The 21,160-nt window shown below is 33.0% G+C and overlaps 1 pseudogene; it reads left to right on the top strand.

The window, feature by feature from the left end:
• Nucleotides 1-3,554: 3,554 nt before the first annotated feature.
• On the top strand, nucleotides 3,555-20,579 carry LOC149178473 (cytochrome P450 86B1 pseudogene; annotated as a pseudogene).
• Nucleotides 20,580-21,160: the final 581 nt, after the last annotated feature.

Below are 21,160 nucleotides of genomic sequence, written 5' to 3'. Positions count from 1 at the left end.
GAAAAGATTCTGGATGAATATCATAAAAGTCCTTATGCAGGACATCCTGGTTACCAGAAATTAATCACCTCGCTAAGGAAGGAGTACTACTGGCCAGGCATGAAAAAGGATGTGATAGAATACCTGGCACGCTGTTTAGAGTGTCAACAGGTGAAGGCTGAACACCAGCACCCTGCAGGATTACTACAGCCATTGCCCATACCAGAATGGAAATGGGAGACCATAACCATGGAATTTATTACCGGGTTGCTGAAATCCAAAAAGAACAATGATTCTATAATGGTGGTAGTGGATAAACTCAGCAAGTCAGCTCACTTCATACCAGTTCAATCCACTTATCGTGCAGCTGAAATCGCAAACATTTTCATGCAGAATATATTTAAACTTCATGGGCTGCCGAAAGTAATAATATATGACCGTGATGTTAAGTTTACCTCAGTTTTTTGGAGGACCTTATTTGAAGGTCTAGGAACTCAATTGAACTTCAGCACCACATATCATCCGCAAATTGACGGAAAGACTGAGCGGGTGAATCAAGTGGTGGAAGACATGCTGAGGTCTTATGTGATGCAGCAACCTACACGATGGGAGGAGTATTTACACCTAGTGGAATTCGCTTATAACAATGGTTATCATGCATCTTTGAGGATGAGCCCATTCGAAGTGCTTTACGGCCGGAAATGCCGCACACCCTCCAGTTGGGGTGGACCGGAGGACAAATTTTTGTTGGGCCCTGAGATGTTGGAAGAAATGGAAGTCATGGTGAAAAAAGTTCGAGCTAATCTAAAGATGGCTCAGGACAGGCAGAAGAGTTTTGCAGACCGGAAGAGAACATTTAAAGAGTACCAAGTGGGTGAGCATGTGTACATCAGGATACGAGCGAGAAAAAGTACCCTTCAATGGAATGCTTGTGCCAAATTGGCACCGCGTTTTTGTGGACCATTCCAAATTCTGGCACGGGTAGGGCTGGTAGCTTACCAGCTCGCCCTGCCCAGCCATATTCGGGTTCATAATGTCTTCCATGTATCAGTTTTAAAGAGATATGTTTATGACCCTAGGCATATAATAAGTTGGCAGGACATTCAGGTAAGGGAAGACTGTTAATTATGTAAACTGAAATAGAATACTAGTAAGCAGCTAATCTGATTATTATGCGTTTCAGGTGGAACCGGAAGGAGAGTTCCTGGTCGAACCAATGAACATATTAGATCGGAGAAGAGTCGCGCTGCGGAGAAAGGTCATCAGCCAGGTTAAAGTGCAGTGGCAGCACTTCGGGCCTGATGAGGCCACCTGGGAGAATGAACAGGTTATGAGGGATACTTATCCCATATTGTTTTTGAATGAGCAACAACATCGAGACGATGTAGGCTTTCAGGAGTGGGAGATGTAACATCCCTCGTGAAAAGTTAATGTTGGTAAATAGTAAAAGTAATTTTGAACAAAGACCTTATTTGAAATATATATAACTCTGTTGCTAGTGTTTGATAATTAAAGAATTGTGTTAACATTATTTGATTTGAAATATGATTAATCATGACCAATAACTGTGGAGACAGTTAAAAATAAAACCCTAACTACCTTCAGGAGGTAGTTGAGTCCCCAGAGGAAAAGGGGAAGGATTTGCCAAGTCTGGTAAGGATCAGATGGCAGGAATGAGGTTATGCCATGTCTGGTTATGATCAGATGGCATAGGAAAAAGGAAGGATTTTCCTGTATGCGCTATGTCTGGTTAGGACCAGATAGCGAGATTTGGTAAAAAAAAAACCAGAGAAACTGCAGCCAAGAGGGCCTGCAAGTGCTTGGGGGTGGAAGATAGTGAAGAGTCTTCCTACAGACGGGTGGATTGACAAGCATTACAAGTAGGTTTGCAAAGAAGTAGGTATGGCCTACTATGTATATATTTATTTACTGAGATGTCTCTTGTATTGTCCTGTGCGAAGAAGATATATTGTTCTTTGCTAAGAAGATATATTGTTCTGTGCTAAGAAGATAGATACAGTGGAAAAAATTTGACTGTTATTCTTTAATAGAAAATGAAAAAAGAACATTAGCTGCTGTAGTATAGACAGAGACCGAACACACTTGCATTCTGAAGAAACGAACATTAAACCCTTGCATTCCTCATTTGGAAATAACAATAGAAAAACAGAATAATCAGGTCATTGCTACTTCAGCAATAGCAAGAAATACGAACAGAGGTAATGCTGTAAACCCTCTACTTACTGTACATGTCGAAGAAAAGAATTGGAATTCTATACGAACAGAAAGAATCGAAAAAGAAATGAACAGACATTCTTTGCAGAAAATTGTATTATGCACCTAAAGGCATAATATATATTCATAAGGTGGGACTGGTATGTTTCGCAAACCAAATGTATATAGATAAACTGTTTCATTATTCGAATAAAGTAAAGAAACATATATATACGTTAAACCCCGGTCAGGAGGACTGCGAGAATCTCAGAGAGTGAGAGCAGAACCACACTGTAACATTCGCATGCGCGGATTAAATACACAGATATACGCATTCACGATTAATAACTCAAACAAAAGTAGGTATGCCGAGGAATGCATGGTAACCGTGGTTACATGCATTCTCAGCCAAGCTTTCTAGTAAACCCTCACACAGAATAAGTTACTCTAGCTGGGCTGAAGCTTGTGCTAGCCAGCAAGGGCGCCATAGTCGAAACATAACAATAAGAATTCATCATTAAACGGAAATAAATCAACTATAGTTCAGTCCACGACCACAGTCTGCAAAGAGAATAAGCCTCATGGCTAAAGACTAGATATACATGCTAAATAACTCAAGATTAAATAATCGAAGCTCAGCACGCAGTGCTTCCCGACAGTGGTGTTCTGCCTAAGCAGGGCAAGAAACCTGACTGTTGTCCAGAAAGAGCCCTGGACTTGTGCAGGGACCGAACCTGAATAGATAATGACTGTTATCCCTGCTCAAGGGAGGAAGGGTTCAGTCATTGCTTCGAATGAAGTGAATGTAGGAATTCACGACAGTATTTAACATACCTGGTAATGGGCTGTCGGCAAAGTGTAGAAACCCCGTGCCTTCAATGTTCGGCGATGAGCCATTTACCTGAAAACACCATTCTTTAATAGATTTAGAACCTGTGAAAGATATGAAAGGTCTGTAACAAATAAAAAGGGAAAATTAATACAGCATATTACCAGATTGGAATCGCTGAAGCGATGTAAACCGTAACTGTAAGTGGGGAAAAAGACCCATCGAACACCATAGCCGCATACCTGAATCGAAGCACGGTATTGACGGCAGCTGAAAGGTTTGCGAAATACACCCAATGTTACAGAGTTGCAGCGACACAACTCATGCACAAATGAAAATTAGAATCCGACAGAAGGGGAGACCTGTCATTAAATATCCTATTTCCTTTTACCCTTTCATGGCATTCTCCCATCCATCGATTTGCCATGAGCCCTGATCGCCGTTCGATAGCCGGTGGGCATCAAAAGCCTTGGGCGCGAAAACAACATTACCCGAGGTGTCAGGCCGTAAACACTTGGAGCACCGGGCGCACATGGCCGAATGCCATCGAGCCGATTATCCTCCCAGATGGACGACGCTGGTTTGGACAACTGGTTCCCGATGCCGAGGCCGGACAAGTATAATAAAACTCAGAAACTTCGGGATATGAAATCCGAGTGGTGTAGCTGTTGCCATTAATACGTTATCGCAATCTGTGCAATGAATATGAATCGAAACATACATGGTAGCGGAACCTTTACAATGGTTTATGTAAAATGAACGTGAATATATGGCTTTATAACCTTTATGCAAATGAAAAATATATGTACAGGTTATCATTAAATGCATACGAGTATATGTATATCCACATATGTGTAGAGATTAAACTTTAAATCATGCCGCAGTATTGTATTTACATGAATATTAACGTGGAGAGATTGCATAGTCATCACAAGGTAATTAATACCGTGAACCATTTAAAAAAAAAAAAAAAATTACTTAGTATGAGAGTGTGACACCAAATTTGTTTTTATAATGCTGTAAAGGTGTTATAAAAATAAAATACATGAAAACGTAAAATTTATCATGTAATTTTGAAAATATTTAATAAAAATATTGATAATCATAATTTAGATTTCATTTGAGTTAAAGTTTAAAAAAAAAAAAATGGTAGGGAAATGTCTTCTAGGGTTAGGATGCTCTCCACATTTTCTACTCTTTACATTTGGGTAGGGGTGTGGTGAGACCTTTGGAAAATGTTTTCATAAATTTTTTAAGAGGATATTTAAGGAAATATTTTTGTAGAGGATATTTAAGGAAATATTTTTGTAGTATGGGGGACACGTTTCCTTAAAAATGAAGCATCTTAGCATCCTTTGATTTTTGGTCCAAATCAAATTAAGATACAATGAAAATAAGGATAAAGTTTTCAAAGTGTTGACTTTCGTATTAAATTGTAATATTAATTTTTTAACAAAACAATATTCACATTTATTTTACTTTTCATATTTTTTGAATTCAATTTTTAGAGTTTGAGAGTCGTTCCAACTTTAGGGAACTTCATATGGATAAAGTAGAATTCCATATTCCTTTTTAAGAGATTTAAGAGTATCAAGATTTTAGGATTGGTAGAATTATAACGTTTTTTTTAATTAGATAATGATGAATTAATATTGGCATATAAAAACAAAAAACCATCGAAAATGTCAAGTGGATTAAATTTTTAAGTAAAAAACAATATCGTACAAATTTAAAAAAAAAATATCTAAAATATAATTTAACTTTTGGTAAAAAAAGAGTACAAGATCACAATATAAATTAACATTGGCATATAAAAACCAAAAAAAACCATAGAAAATGTAAAGTAGATTAAATTTTAAGTAAAAATACAATATCATACAAATTAAAAAAATATATATCTAAAATATAATTTTAACTTTTGGTAAAAAAAGTACAAGATTGCAAGTTAATTTTAATTTTAAAATATATTAATATTTTTTTAAAGTTTGGTAGGATTACATCTTTATCATGTCTAATATACTACTTTAATTATGGCAGGGAATTGAACTAGAGACTTTACATCAAGAAGTACTTTACCATCTATCCAAAACCCCATAAACAAAATACATCTATCCAAAACCCCATAAACAAATATATAATTAATTTAAATAACATAAATAATTTAAATAAAACCAAAATATTAACTTTATTAATTAAAATATAATATGCTTTAAAAAAACTGCATTAAACACATGTAACATAATTGATTTCAAATAACTGCCATAAGACCAATAAGACCAATTCAAGGACAAAAATGAACCATAGTTATATGGACTACCTACTTGGCAGATAAACATTAAAATGATTAAAATTTACATGTCTTACTCTAATAAATTTGCATATCTAACAAAAAAAAATATTTATCTAACTAGCTGTTCCTATCTTTGAATGTAAATTTCATTATCATTATCAGTGTTCCTAGCTGTTTCTACCTTTGACTGTAAATTTTATTATCATTATCAGTGTTCAAGTGGCATGCCATGTTCTTGTCATTTAATAGACAGAGTGGCGGTAATCAAATTGACAATTATAAATCTGCACGGCAGCCTATTTCCTTAGCAATTTGCTGTTCCTCGGCTTACTTGATCTTTAGGGATATACGGTAGAGTTCAGATCGAGTTTATGTTGGACCATTGAAAATAAGTAGCTTGTTTATGGATATTAAATGAGCCTACATATTGATTAATAAATATATAAATAAATATATACAACCTCCACTTATTTAATGCCTATTAACCAATATACCAATTGTATATTTGTTGCCATGACTTTCCAACCTAACGTGATGGACGGTGCCTCTCCCTGTATGAATGGTTGGTCCTGGAGCCTATAATAAGATACCAACTTTATGAAAACAGTGCCAAAAATGAATTCTGGACCACTCAATCAAGAAGTTGATAGATTAGATAACTCGGAGATCTCCAGCCTCGCCCTGTTTGAATGGTGGGTCTATAATAAGATACCAACTTTACGAAAACAAAGGCAACAATGTGCCTTGACCACTCAATCCGAGCAAGAGAGAAAAAAATAATTCTTCACAACAATCTGGGTTGTCATGACTTGGCAGTTGGCTTGACTGTCCCTTTACCACTTGCAGTGAGAGCCCTCCCCTTATAAAGTGTTAAATTCAGGCCTTCTATTAGTGAGAAATGATCGAGTGAAATACTGCAGAAATTAATTCGATTTTTGAAAATATTTTGGAATTAGATGTACAGTTCACTCATTTATCTGATTCTTGAACATTCTAAAAAATTAAAGATGACAATGAAAGACTACCAGCCGCCACTTACTCAACGTCACTCTCAAAAATTAAGGATGACTACCAGCTGCACCTTAGCGTCTTTGGATCTCACAGTGGCTATGGTGAGTGAAGACAAAACCTGACATCAGCTTGCGTACCTATTCGCATTAATGTTTTCTTTTCAAATCCTCTCTCCAACGAGTAGTACTGTGGCCCCTAAATCGGTTGGCAGAACCTAATTATCTTGATTTGGGAATTAGAATAAAAAATATAATAATTTAGTTACTTAGTAATAATGTATCAACCACTAAAAAATTAAATTTTTTAAAATGTAGATTTTAAGTTTTGCATTTTGAAAATTGATGAGATTTGATGCTTCTGGACTCTTGATAAATCAGTAAATAAAATAAATCTATACTAAATCTATATTTATACTAGTTACAATTATAAAATTATAACACCTTGGTGGAGGATGTCATTCTTTGGTGCTCGTTTAATATCAAAACTTACCCTGTTGGTGGTCGAGCTACCTAGATCCGATTTAAAGTGGCCGAGCTGCCTAAATCGGTTTAAAGTGGTCAAGCTGCCTAAATCAGACTGAAACTAGCTTTGGAACTAATGAATCTCCTACCTCCACCCTTGCCATAGGTGTCTCCCCCTTTCCTAGAGTGGTCTCTGCTAAAAGGGAGTGTGTGCAGTGAACAATAGTGGACCCATCCACATACATAGATAAGAAAACAAAAGTGAACCCATCCTATTCCATGCTAATTTCAAACAGATTAAAGGCAACCACTTTAGTCACTAATATTGGAAATACAAAATTCTATAATAGGGTTGATTTAAAAAGCTAAAAAAACATAGTAAAATTACTGGGTTCGACAATGCCGTGTATGTATACATGCACTGCTTGACAATGTGTATAAAGAAATGTATTGATGGGTAACAACGTGTTAGGAGAGGAAGGTCGGTTGAGGGGACAGAGAACGGAGCAAGCACTAGATGAAACAGAATGAAGTTCAGGCAAGTGTGAGCTGCGAAATAGAGTGTGGCCGGGTAGATAGCATGAACACGGCAAAGTGTGGCTGAGGTTTGGAACTTTGGTGACACGCTGACTATGGGGCTTTACTTAATGAACCTCTCACATACGTACGTGGTTTTATTCAATGAACCTCTGACATATGTGCATTCCTGACATATTAAACAATATCTTTAATTTGACCATGTATTGGAAAATATGTCTAAAAATCACATTATATAACCCCCTACCAATACAAACCCAATACACCTTCCCAATTTAAAAAACCGCTACTTCAACTAGATATTGTAGGTACCCATTTTTTCATTAATTTTTTTTATACCCCTTTATATTTTTTCATTAACTTTGAGCTCCATTTTTTATACCTACCAATATAAAAACCCTTTATCCCCTATATATCCTCCAATAAAATATGTCATTTTTTCCTTAATATAAATCCCCCAATATGAAGGCATGTTGTATGGTATCGCTTTCCCAGTGAAGCCCCTGTGACGGTGACTAGGAATCAAATTTTGGTGTTTTGCTAATGAAGCTATAAAATGTGATAATTTTACCTTGTACAATGAGGGGGCTTTGTCAGTCCCGTGGATGTGATACAATGGTTAACTAGGGAGATTCATGTCACATGGTCCAATCCTAGGAAAGATTATGTATGTCTGAGAGTTGCTCCAAGCAAGAGAGTTGTGTCATAGGGTTGAGGCAGCCCAAAATTGGTATATTTTCACAGTTGTACTAAAATAAATGTTAGTGAGTCATTTTAAATTCAGTAATGTCTATGATTATGGTTTATACTACATTGTGCTACACTATGTAGTTGTGAAATACGCTTGAAGGGTCATGGTGTGCCAACAATGACTTGTAACCCTACAGAGCCCCTTGAGTCGTGACAAGTGGTATCAGGGAAAATGCCAAAGGAAAGGTACATTGAAGTAGCAAGTATAAGAGCTAGAGCTAAACTCAAGGAAGTGGTTGTAGGTTAAATTGCTTTTTCATTGGATGCAAGTGTGGGAAGGGAACTTCCTATGATCGATTCCCAAGAGGGAAATGTTAGGTTAGCTCGTGTGAGTTCTAGCAAGTTGATACAAGGGAAGCATCTTAGGAAAGGAGGGATGTCTAGCCCTTGACAACAAAAGGGTTTGACTATCGAAGTGGCTTGTGAGGAATAAATTTGGAAGGTCGATGCATTTCGATTTTTGGAAAAGTATCCAGGAGATCACCCAAATATGGTCTACTCTGATGGATAAGATGGAGAGATTGGTAGATGAGATTGAAAGCTTTTAGATGGGACCGGATACAAACTTGGAGAAGCACCCTATAGCTTCCATGGAAATGTTATTGGAATTGAACTGGTGATCTGATTGAAAAACCCCTATGAACTAGGAATTGATCAGAACTTGTTAAAAAACCAGACCAAAAACCTAGTAAATTAAAAACACAAAATATTCAAATTTTAAAGAAAAACATATATATTCATGTGCATATGTATGAATCCAAACCATTTATACACAAATATGAAAAAGTTATCATTTATATAGAAAGTAAGGGTGAATATAACCAAAATAACACCTAGTTCAAATCATTGTTGAACAAACATACATCAAGAAATAAGATCTAAATGGCCTTTATAGTCTAAAATAAACATGATACTACAAGAATACAACTACAATTTCTAATGGCCATGATTAGAATTGTCATCCTCATCCTCATGTGCATAATGAGTAGCCTCGAAGTCTACAAAGCGAATTTGGTTTGATTCCCCTAGCCTTGAAGGTGGTACTTGTGATGTCTCTCTCTATGAAGCATGTGCAAGTGGGTCCAAGTCCAACTAAAAGAGGTATTCATTTTCAAATACCAGTTGTTGAAACACTTATCCACATAATGTGCAATCCATTGTGAATCCTATTGACTCTCTCTTAAAAGAAACAAAAATTGAATCTCAAGTTCTCAACAATAAGAATTAAAATTGAGTCATAGGTGGAGTCCTCTCTCCATGAGTTTTATGAAGTGATATTTCTGCGAGTCAGATTTTCTTGCCTAAGAAAATTATTCTAAAATAATTTGCACGTTGGGTTATTTTATTTTACATGAAAGTGAACTATAAATATTTTACATCCTAGCTTCATAATTTGTTGCAACTCAATTGATAAGTCAAATTGGCTTAAAAATAGTTGGTTGAATTTCATTGCCCCTATATACATAATAGTGGAGATTTTTGAGAAGTGGTTCAAACAAAAAAGGGGTTGGGTATTTACCCACTCGCATTTAAGTTTATTATGCAAACATACACTACCTAAGTTATGACTTCCACATAGAGCATTATATTATGGAGTGACCCTTGATATATGCCACGAGCGCTATAGTATAAGTTTGGTGTTATAAATATCATGTTGCAAAAATATTTTTAATCCAAAGTTTAAATGATAATGCTTGACCCTGGCTCATGAGCATCATCCCATTAATGATGTAGCATGTCATCAATTCAAGATATAATATGGTAGGATTATTATATGAGTTTTCATTGAATGAGAAATCTTATAATGATCACGTCAAACTTTGTGGTGTTATCCATGTAAGCACAAATTTGGCAAATAGACTAAATTGTAATGTTGTTTTGATGATTGGACGTGGTGACAGTTAGGTTGATGGTACTCTCTACGTTATTGTGAACTGACACTCCGTAAACAAAGACAAAAATTCTTATCCACTACCTGAGTGGGGAGGTAGTTTCTGTAACGCCTCCTCCCACATTACCCACTTTGACAAAATCTTTAGGGTGTCACTGTGATATGACCTGACCTCCAAGTTTCAGTTATGGAAGTGGGACCTATAATCCAGAAACTTACTAACATCCCTTAGAGACTACAGATCACTCAGGAGCCTACCAACCACCACAAGTGACTAATCCCTAAGATAGAACTCTTTTTCATTAGGTTTACTCCCCAACCACACCCTTGACACATTGTGCATGTGGTTATGAGGCTCCAACTGCACCCTTGACACACTATGCATGCAGTTATGAGGCTCTAATCGCACGCTTGACACATTGTGCATGCAGTTATGAGGTTATAACCGCACACTTGACACACTATGCATACGGTTATGAGGCTCCAACCGCACCTTTGACACACTCTGCATGCAGTTATGAGGCTCCAACCGCACCCATAAACTTGCCTTCTTGCGGTTATGACTCAAATTTCCTGTTCAGTGCATACGGTTGCGAGATCTGTGCCACTTTTTCAAACTAGCCCCCAAATCACTGCCTAGAACTACCTATAACTTCCCATAATCATGACAATGATGATAACAATACTAGACAATCAAAACTTGAGCAAGAGTTTTACAAATACATGCTTGATACAAGATAAACATTTCGTCGAACATATGAAAAACATATAAGCCATAGGTCATGGATGCATATCTAATCATAAACTTCTAAACTTAATCTGAGAATCACCAATAAGGCTCAATGCCCTCTCAAACTAGCTGCATCAACACCTGTTAGCCCATGCATTCATCAACCAAGTAGTAACTTATCAAATCACGAACAAGAGTCATGGTTAGAGAACATCATAAAACCATGCATATAACCTGAATAGAAACTATGAAAAATCATCAATAAGATCACCATAATAACCAATACAAGTGCTCATAGATCACAATAAGAAAATAACTCATATTAACATATGAAATTTCCAACCAAGTCAAGGACTTCCACGTACCACCCAACCATAGATTGGGCTGAACCAAATCTCTCTTTTAGCCAATCACTCCTGCACCATATTCCAAGCATGAATGTGGGGTCATAAGGGTTAAACCAAAATAGAACCAACCAAGGCTTCTAGAGGCCAAACCACCTCAACCCTCAAATACAATGATCTCACCTATATGGCCTAGAAATCATAACATCAACTAAATCGATCTCTGCCCAAACTCTCGAGGGCTCTAGGAACTAGTAACTCAACCCACAGCCTCCAGGGAACCTGAGTTGTTTCATGGCTACAAAGAATTTGTCACAACCTATATGCTCTAGGGACTAATAACTCAACCCATATCATCTAGAAATCCCATGTCGTTTCAAAGCTCCAAATAATTTGTTCCAACCCACAAACATAGGAAATGTGAGAACCAATTGGAAAACCAAATGGGAAAACCCACTGCATCATGGCTATCCAGGAAATGGAAAGGCAAGGCTAAAACCATTGTCAATCCTGGTACATCTCCATTCCAATGACAACACATAACTAAGGAACCACATGCATATACCATGCATCCAAAAACTAGCAAGGAGATCACACATGCAACCTGTTATCTACAAAGTAAGCTTGATGTAGTTGTTGATCCAACTGTCTCCTTGTGCTACCTTGCTTTCCTTTGCTTGGTTTCTCCAAATCCAAGTGAATGCTAGAGTGCTCTAAGAATGCTATAAGTGTGAAAGAGTGTGAGAGAATGAGAGTGTGGAAGGAGGGAACCAAAAATTAATTGACTAAAGTTGTAATGATCAAAGGCTAAGCCAAAATCTTTGAACTATTTCTCTTATGCCTTTTTATCATTGATGTCCCATTTTTTTTTCATTTTCCTTCATTTTTCCTCTAATTTCCCTTGCATGCAAATTTGTGTCTCTTCATCTTCCTTTCCTCCTATTTTCCTTTATTTTCATTATTAAATGGAATTTATTGTCTCTTTTCATTCATCAATGCCTTTGCCAAGTCTAGCCATTATTAAACCAAAAGTGATGCCCACTATAATGTTTTCCCACCATTCAACTTGGAATATGTTTCCCATAACCTTGGTCTTATTTTATTTACATGGAAACTCAACTAGGGGTTGTTATAGTTTCATTTGGGTGCGATAGTGAATACAATTTTGGAGCTAAACATTAGAAAAACGTTGGGAAAATTTGTGGCAAAGAAAGGTCGTCTTAGTTGTGGTAACTACCTAGAACTACCTCTCATCACCATTTTAAAGGATCGAGAAAATGTATGCCTCTGTCTCCATTGGACGTGGAAAGCATACGCAGTAATCAAGCATGTTAGTATATATCAATAAGGGTTAATCCCCCCATCATTTTCCCCTTCCATTTCATTGTGTCTTTTCATGCTTTGTATGTCTGAAACAAGAGATATGGTGCATGTTGCCAACCTTCAACTTTTATATTATTTACTAAAGCTAGTATGAAAAGTATATATATTGTTATTTTCTTATACCATGAACCACTAATAGCTCAGGTCTTTTATCGTACACATGAAGTGAGAATTTGTCTTTGCAACATTGTTTCTAGAATGGTTAGTATTTAAAACGTCCAACCTCCAATATATGCACAATTCTGAAGATTAAGCCATTTCTCCTTGCAGATATACAAATATTTAGACTCGTTTTTTAGTCAAATTTTGTAGCTCCTTTTGCAATGCCTTGCCAAAAAATTATGACCATGCTATGTTTCCTCCTACTCGTCCTACCTCATCAACCTTTTTTAATGATCATAAACCCAGTCGTCATATAATAAATCATGGATATTCATCTATATATCGAATGTGGCATGAATAAATATCTCTTAAGCTTTAGTTAAACAAAATAATATATATATATATATATATATATATATATATATATATATATATATATGAAGACCATGTTTATTTAAAGCCCCACTGGAATTTATACATGTCCCAGTGGTCTTAGCACTATTGAAAGTCTAAATTTCTTTCATAAATAAATGGCATTTCATCTCAGTTTATGAATCTTTAGTTAGCTGATGAACTCTATCATTATTTTTTGTATTACTATGATATTCCCACTCAACTTGATGTTGCTTCTCCCCTCCTCCTTTGCAAAAACACAAAAGGGGCTTATTCTATCCAAACATTGTTATTTTAAATCAATTGTATAATAATCATTTTCCCATAGTTGACATCTTCTACTTCTTAACATATGATTATGCTTCCCTCTCATCTCGAGTCAACTAATGATAATGATGTCATAAAGTTTTGGAAATCACCACTCACTCATCATCAAGTTGTGAATTACAACCTAACCACCCCACAACTCTATCTAGATAGTATGGCCTCCACCCATGATGTACATTTTATTTTTTTTGCGGTCTTCATTCTCACATATGAAGCTCCCATTGTTGCACAAAACTCATGCGAATCCAATATATGATGACCAAGGAAACTACTTTTCCCTTGTTTTCTGTATAAATTATTCTAACAATTGATACATAGTTTCGAATAATATAGTAAGCATTTCAAAAGAATGGTCTATAGCTTTCAGAAGGCCCTTTCATAGTATGACACATTGTGTCTCAAAATCAATCAATTCTTCTTGGCATATAAGAGAATCCCCCCATTTCAGTATCACATTAATTCAAATCTCATAGCATGTATAAAAGGAATCCTTTTTCGAGCTCAAAAAACATCATTGACTTGTCATCGGTCTTGAGATAAAACTTTGTGGCTCTACGATAATATCCTGGTTGTCACATGTGGCATATATTTATCGGTTTTCCATGTTTGTTCGAGGTCATATTGTCATATGCATAGCAAAATCATTAATGCATCGTAAAAATTAAAAAACTTGTTACATATATATTAAAAAAAATATGTTACAAAATTAATAATCGTAGAGATTTACTCTTACTTTATTATAAATATTTTTAATTTGTGATTAGGTTTTGTGATTAGGTTTTATTACAATACCATGTGTCAATATCATAGCTTACCAACATCACATGCTTAAAAAACGATAACTCACTTCATGTAACATTTATTTATTTGATTTTTTTTAATTAATCAATTTAATTAAAAAGACAAAATAGACATAACAACTTTGGAGATAAATCTCAAACTTTGATTTGTGTATATTGTTATGAATATTCTAGAATATTTTATGCAAGTTAAATCACTACCATCTATATAATGATTATTGATAAATTTATTTTAAAATAAACACATTTATTAGAATAATTAAAAATGATTAATAATATCAATAGAAAATAATGTTCATAAACATACTCATCATGAATGAGCCAATAGATATTTTATAAAGTAAGTAATTAAAAATCATGGATTAGACAATAGATATTTTATAAACTAAGTAATTAAAAATCATTGATATAAGTTAATGTTATTTTTAATTAAGAAAGTTCTAAATAAACCTATGTGTTTGAAAAATAATTATATAATAATATTAGAAATGATATGTTATTTTTTTAGGTATAAAATAAGATTTTTTATAAAATAGTATAAGAAGACTAACTAAACTAAATAATTAAAAACCATTGATATAAGTTAATGTTATTTCTAATTATGAAAGTTCTAAATAAATCTATGTGTTTGAAAAATAATTATATAATAATATTGTGAAATGATATGTTATGTTTATATATAATATAAGAATTTTTATAAAATAGTATAAAAAGAGTAACCGGTTCTAGTAAAAATGGTTAATATTTTTAATTTTAATTAGAGAGAAATGCATTCTTAGTTATGAATAAATCATGATTCTATATAATTTTTATTAGTTTCTGTAATCACTTTGTTAGCCATTATTTTATTGTTGATTTTGCATTACTCATGTTTTGAATATAAATATATATATATATATTTTTTTTATGTTTTATGTTTTTTTTTTATATATTTAATTTTATTTTTGCACCATTTTATTAGTGCAAAGAATTGAAATATTATTGTAAAATTGAAAAAATAGATTAAAAAAAAAACAAAATTAAAATAAAATACATTAAAATAGAAAAAACAAAGAAAATAGTTATTTATTTATTTTCGTTTCTTTTTTACTTGAAACTTGTAACCTTGTGAAAATTTGTTTAGAACATTATATACATTATTGCATATAATATATGTATTATTGTATCTTTTAATAGTTGTACAATATCAATAATTAATATATGAGATAGTCTAAATATATTCTCTTATGATGGTATTAATATTTAATTTACAATTGATACTTTTTTTAGAGACAATCAAGGTAGGTACATCTGAAAGGACTACACTCTCTGGCCAAACTAATTCTCAAAGATAATTTAAAATTGATAATTTTTCAAATTAACTTGCATTTTAGATATTTTTATTTTTTATTTTTATTTTTATGATAAAGGATTAATTAGTCATATTAAATTGTATTTTCTAATAACCCTTATTTGTATAATTATCAATATGATTCTATATTAATCTCACATATATCAAGGATTGAAGGGATTTTTTTTAAGTAAATTTTTTAACCATTTAAAATTGAATGTAATCTCATAAAACTAGAACACAAAATTCATGAAAATATAAATACTTATAAATATATATATTTTCAATTATTGAAATATTTATATTTACATTGTGTATGTGTATTTATATCTAAATGTAATATCTATTTTCTATCTCTATATATGGTAGGTGTTAATACAAAGTATATATATCAAATCTCTCTTAATATATAGAAGTAAATCTTATACTACAATTTTTGTTGTTGTAAATAATCATACTAAATCATAATTTCATATTATTATCAAGTTTTTCTTTGATAAAACATATGTATGTGGATAAAATTGAACAAATATATAATACATTTAAAGAAAAAACTAGAGTATACTTTGAGATTCATGTTTCACAATAATGCCTTCTTTATGAGGATAAAGAATTAGAAGATCTCTTCATATTAGGATTAAGATTCTCTTGAAAATCATTATGTATGTGGATGAAATCAAACAAATATTTCGTAGATTTAAACCAAAAACTAGAATATATTTTGGAGATTCATGTTTCACAACAATGTCTTCTTTACGAGAGTAAACAAATAGAGAATCTCTTAATTAATTGATTATCATATTTGCAAAGATTTAACTTTTATTTCATAAATCTGATTATATAATAGGGATTGAGGCATCTTTTAGGGATGAATTGAAAAATAGATCTAACTCTCCCACTAATTCAAAGTCATCCACTCTTTCTAGTGCATATATAGTGGAGCATGCAAGGGAGGTGTGAATGGTGGATATTATAACAATGCAGGTAGTATAGATATACATTTCTTATATGAAAAATAATTATTTATTCTCTTAAAATGTGATTGGTATTAGCCTCTTACTTCTACATTGTTCCAATATATTCACATGACCTGGAAAAAGAATAGTGAGCTCTCATTGTGTTTCAAAAAAAAAATCTTATTTTTCAATTTTATGATTATGCTAATTATCATTCAGTATTTGAGGAGGGTCTTTGGTTATGGGGAGGATGGAATTTTTCAAGGCTCTTTGTTTTTCAAAATTTGATACTAACATTATATTCATAACTAGAACTCTAGTTTAGGTTTGTCTTCTTAATTCTCCCTTACATAATTGGTATTTATTGGTTTTTGAGAATATCGAGAATACATTGGGCACTTACATAAAATCAAATCTGGATAAAGTTGTAGAAGGTCTAGAGAAAAACATTTTCAAATGCATATTTTTTAAATACGCATAGGTCTTGGATCAAGAAGAAACAACATCTAAGTGTGAGATTTATCATCTTCTAGGTATTTTATGGGATACTTATCCTAGTGCTTAAACTCTTCATCCTATGAAAAAATAGACAAAATAAAAATAAAAGAGTTTGGATTTTCCTAAGGAATTGAGTTCACTTATTGACATTGATTAGAGTGAGGAAAATTAGCATCCAAGTATTCATATTGATTAAAGTAAGACATTGCAAAAACCAAATTTACCAATAGACAAAATAAGAATCAAAGAGTTTGGATTTTCCCAAGGAATTGATTTCACTTATTGACATTGATTAGACTGAGGAAAATTAGCAACCAAGTATTCATATTGATTAAAGTAGGGCATTGCAAAAACCAAATGTACCAATTAAATCATGTTTAGAGAGATAGATTAGAAGAAATAGGTGTGGGATTTTCTTGTTAGTGAGAGATTCTGGTTGTTGAAGCCTTTATGTGGAAAGAAAAAGCATCATCAAATTGACATTTCCAATATAGATAATGAACTAGTACTTTTTAAGAATCTTTATTTTTGACCTTCTAACTCATAATTAGTTATTGTGAATTATTCAAAATAGTGACAATAAGTTAAAAAAAGAGAGAAAGAAGAAAAATATTAAAGATTTTATCTTTTAAATGTGAGTTTTATCTATATTATTATAAGAGTAATATATACTAATACTTTATAGAGAAGATGTTTAAAAGCTTATATCATGTTTTCAATATTTATACATGTTTTCAATATTTATATGTAGATACTTGTTTTACTTTATATTTTACTTCTAGTATTTAGAGAAAATTATTTTCTTTTTTTTGGTAGGTAAGCACCCAGAGGATTTGAACCAGTGACCTATTGCAAGGAGTGCCTTAATAGTGCACCCATTCACAGTCAATCCAAAGCCCCATGAGCTTAGAGAAAATGATTTTCATTATCTAATAAATTAGAAATTGCAATTTTTTTAACAATATATAATTAAAATATTGTTGTGTTTAATGGTACAATTCAATATGAGAGAGATGTGTAATTCATTTCATGCCCAATATCTCCTACTCAACATAAAGTTAACACTTGTGGTAAAAAAATGTCAATGTCATATATATATATATATATATATATATATATATATAAATAAAAATATTTCAATATCTACCCTATATATATATATATATATATATATATATAAAAGAAAGAATTAAAAGTTAAGAATTTATGTCAATGTCATATATAAAAAAAAAAAAAAAAAAAAAAATATTTCAATATCTATCTTATATATATAAAAAGAAAGAAATAATTAAAAATTAAAAAATACAAATATTGTATTAATGCATACTTTTTATAAAATAGATATGTGTAATATAAAGTTGACAAAGGGCATTTAAAAAGAAATATTAACAACAAAAAGAATATTTCAATATCACATTTATAAAACACTTATTAATATAAAGTTTTTTTTCTTATTAACTTCTTTTTTATATATATATATATATATATATATATATATATATATATATCATTTTTTTTAATACCATAGGTCAATATCTTAATTATTGGAAAAAATATACATTTGTCTTATAAACGGTGATAAAAAAACACCATTTATTATATTATAAAAATTTTTAACTTTTAATTACACATCTTCCATTTATATAATATTTATTGAATTTTTAATATTTTAATATTTACATATATATGAAATTTATTTTAATTTTATATTAAAATAAATTTATATAAATTAAATATTTTATTATTATTACTTAAATAGTTAAAAAATTTATCATAATTCAGTGATTAAAGTAATAATAGGACCACTATTATCACTAGCTTATTTGTAAACATTAGTTAACTAACTACCATTACTATTATTCAAACACACCACTTAACATTACCCTTTGATACGTCCAAAAAAATTATTTAAAACGTAAATTTAAAAAATAATTTACATTTTAAAAACTTTAAATACATAATAAATAATTTAAATTTAAATGAATTAAATGAAGTAACTGAATTCGGATAATTTCGCAGAGAAGCAACTCTTTAAATATGAAACTGATTAGTTTAATTATGAAAATACATATATCAACGACCAATTAGCTTGTCACACCAACTATCGTTGATGGAAAGAAAGGCTGTTCTCCATGTTTCGTCGATGTAACGTTTACCATGTTCCTCGCAATGAATCCATAGTCCTGTGATTAGTGTAAATATAAATTTGCAATAATTGAATGGTACCACTAATCCAATGTTGTTAGAGGCAGCGTGCTGTTAAGTATGCCTGGAATTCACTGGCTGTTTGCATGCTCCATGCTTCTTCACAAGGCCTTAATGGGTATCTCCGTTATCTTGATAGTTCACATACTATGTTCTCTATCTCAACAGAAAGGCAAAGAACGGAATCCCTCCAGAATGGCCTTTCCTAGGGATTCTCCCCTCATTGTTTATACATTTAAACCATCTATACGATTCCATTTCAGAAATTCTGATCGGATGCGGGGGAACTTTTATTGCCAAAGGCCTTCCGCAAACCACTGTCCTTACCAGCAATCCAGCAAATGTGGAGTACATTCTCACAACTAGGTTTTCAAGTTTTCCAAAGGGTCCAGCTTTCAGGAGCGCGTTTAGAGATGTTTTCGGTGATGGCTTGTTTAACGTCGATGGAGAACTATGGATTCAACAAAGAAAGGCGTCAGTGGTAGAATTTAACTCTGTATCTAGTCTCACTTATGTCTTGAAGTCCGTACAAGACTCGCTGCGCCAAAATCTCATTCCTGTCCTGGACAACACCATATCCAAGGGAAGCGCCACCGATCTTCATGACATGCTCTTTCGTTTCACGTTTGACGACATCTGCAAAATTGCGTTTGGGGTGGATGTGGGATGTTTATCTCCATCTCTGCCAGCCATTCCTTTCGTGAAAGCATTCGATGATGCTATTGAAGCATCATATAGTAGATTTTTAATGCCTGTATCTTTGAGAAAGATTATGGGATTTTTCGGTTTGGGGATCGGTGCGAAACTTCAGTCTGCTCTGAAGATCATCGACCAGTTTGTCATGGAGATCGTTTCAGCTAGAAGGGAGGAATTGGGTATAGGAAAACTTGGAATGTCTCGTAGCCATGCAGATATATTATCTATTTTTATGAAATCTTTGGGCCAAAATGGAATCCCATATTCCGACACTTTCTTACGAGGCATTTGTCTGAGCTTCATTCTCGCCGGCAGCGACACAACATCTGTGGCACTTTCCTGGTTCTTTTGGCTGCTTCTTCAACATCCCCATGTGGAAGAAAATATTTTGAAGGAGATCCACCGCATTTTAAAGAAGAGATCAGGTCATGTCAAACCCGGTGATCCACTTTGTTTGTGCAGGGAGGAGCTGAAAGAAATGCATTATCTGCATGCATGTTTGTCCGAGACAATGAGACTTTACCCTCCTGTGCCATTGGGCAGAAAGGAGGCGATAGAGGACGACGTGTTGCCTGATGGGACACCTATGAAGAAAGGGACTGCTATCGTTTACGTTACTTACGCCATGGGAAGAATGGAGAGCATCTGGGGCAGAGACTGCATGGAATTCAAGCCAAAGAGATGGCTTAATGATGAGAGTGTTTTCGTGAACCAATCTGTTTACAAATATCCTGTTTTCCATGGAGGCCCTCGAATGTGTATGGGGAGAGATTTTGCATATTTGCAGATGAAGCACGTGGCGGCATCCATCTTATATCGTTACAAACTGAAACTGGTTAACGAAGGTGAATAGCTGAATTATAAGGTACGGGGATTGACTCTCTTTATGAAAAATGGGCTGAGGGTTACCCTCCAACCAAGAGGAACTGACAAATAAGGTCTACATGATATATCACAGCGTTTGCCATTGTACGTGCACGATAGTAATTTAGTATCGTCGACTGTGTGTCCAGAAGCGCATTTACTACATAATGCGATTTCTTTCAACTACGTACTCTTGTGTCTACTGTCAATAATTTGAGTATTGATTATGAATAAATAAAGGGATTGTGTGTTTTTTATTCACTATGAAATATTAAAAAAAATTGGTTTTTCCTTTTTCCAAGAAAAGGAAAATAAATGTGTAATCAGAAAACTAAATTCATATGGTTTTTTTTAATTAAAGTTGGTTTTTTAATTAAAGTTATTTGGTAGTATGTCATTTTTTTATATATATAATTTTTTTAAATTAAAGTTATTTGGTAGTACGTCATTTTTTTTGTATAAATGAATTTTGTGCATGTAGTTTTAGTTTGTTTGATTTGAAAATAAAGATAAATTATAATCATTGATGTTAGTTTTTGGTAATTTTGTCTTTTTCAAAATTAGTAACTC

This window comes from Pinus tabuliformis, chromosome 4_1 (assembly GCF_031772625.1).
Source record: "Pinus tabuliformis cultivar Carrire ecotype Pingquan chromosome 4_1, CPIR1, whole genome shotgun sequence".
NCBI classification, from domain to species: Eukaryota; Viridiplantae; Streptophyta; class Pinopsida; order Pinales; family Pinaceae; genus Pinus; species Pinus tabuliformis.
Note: the sequence above shows the minus strand (reverse complement) of the source record. Positions and strands in the feature narration are given on the sequence as shown.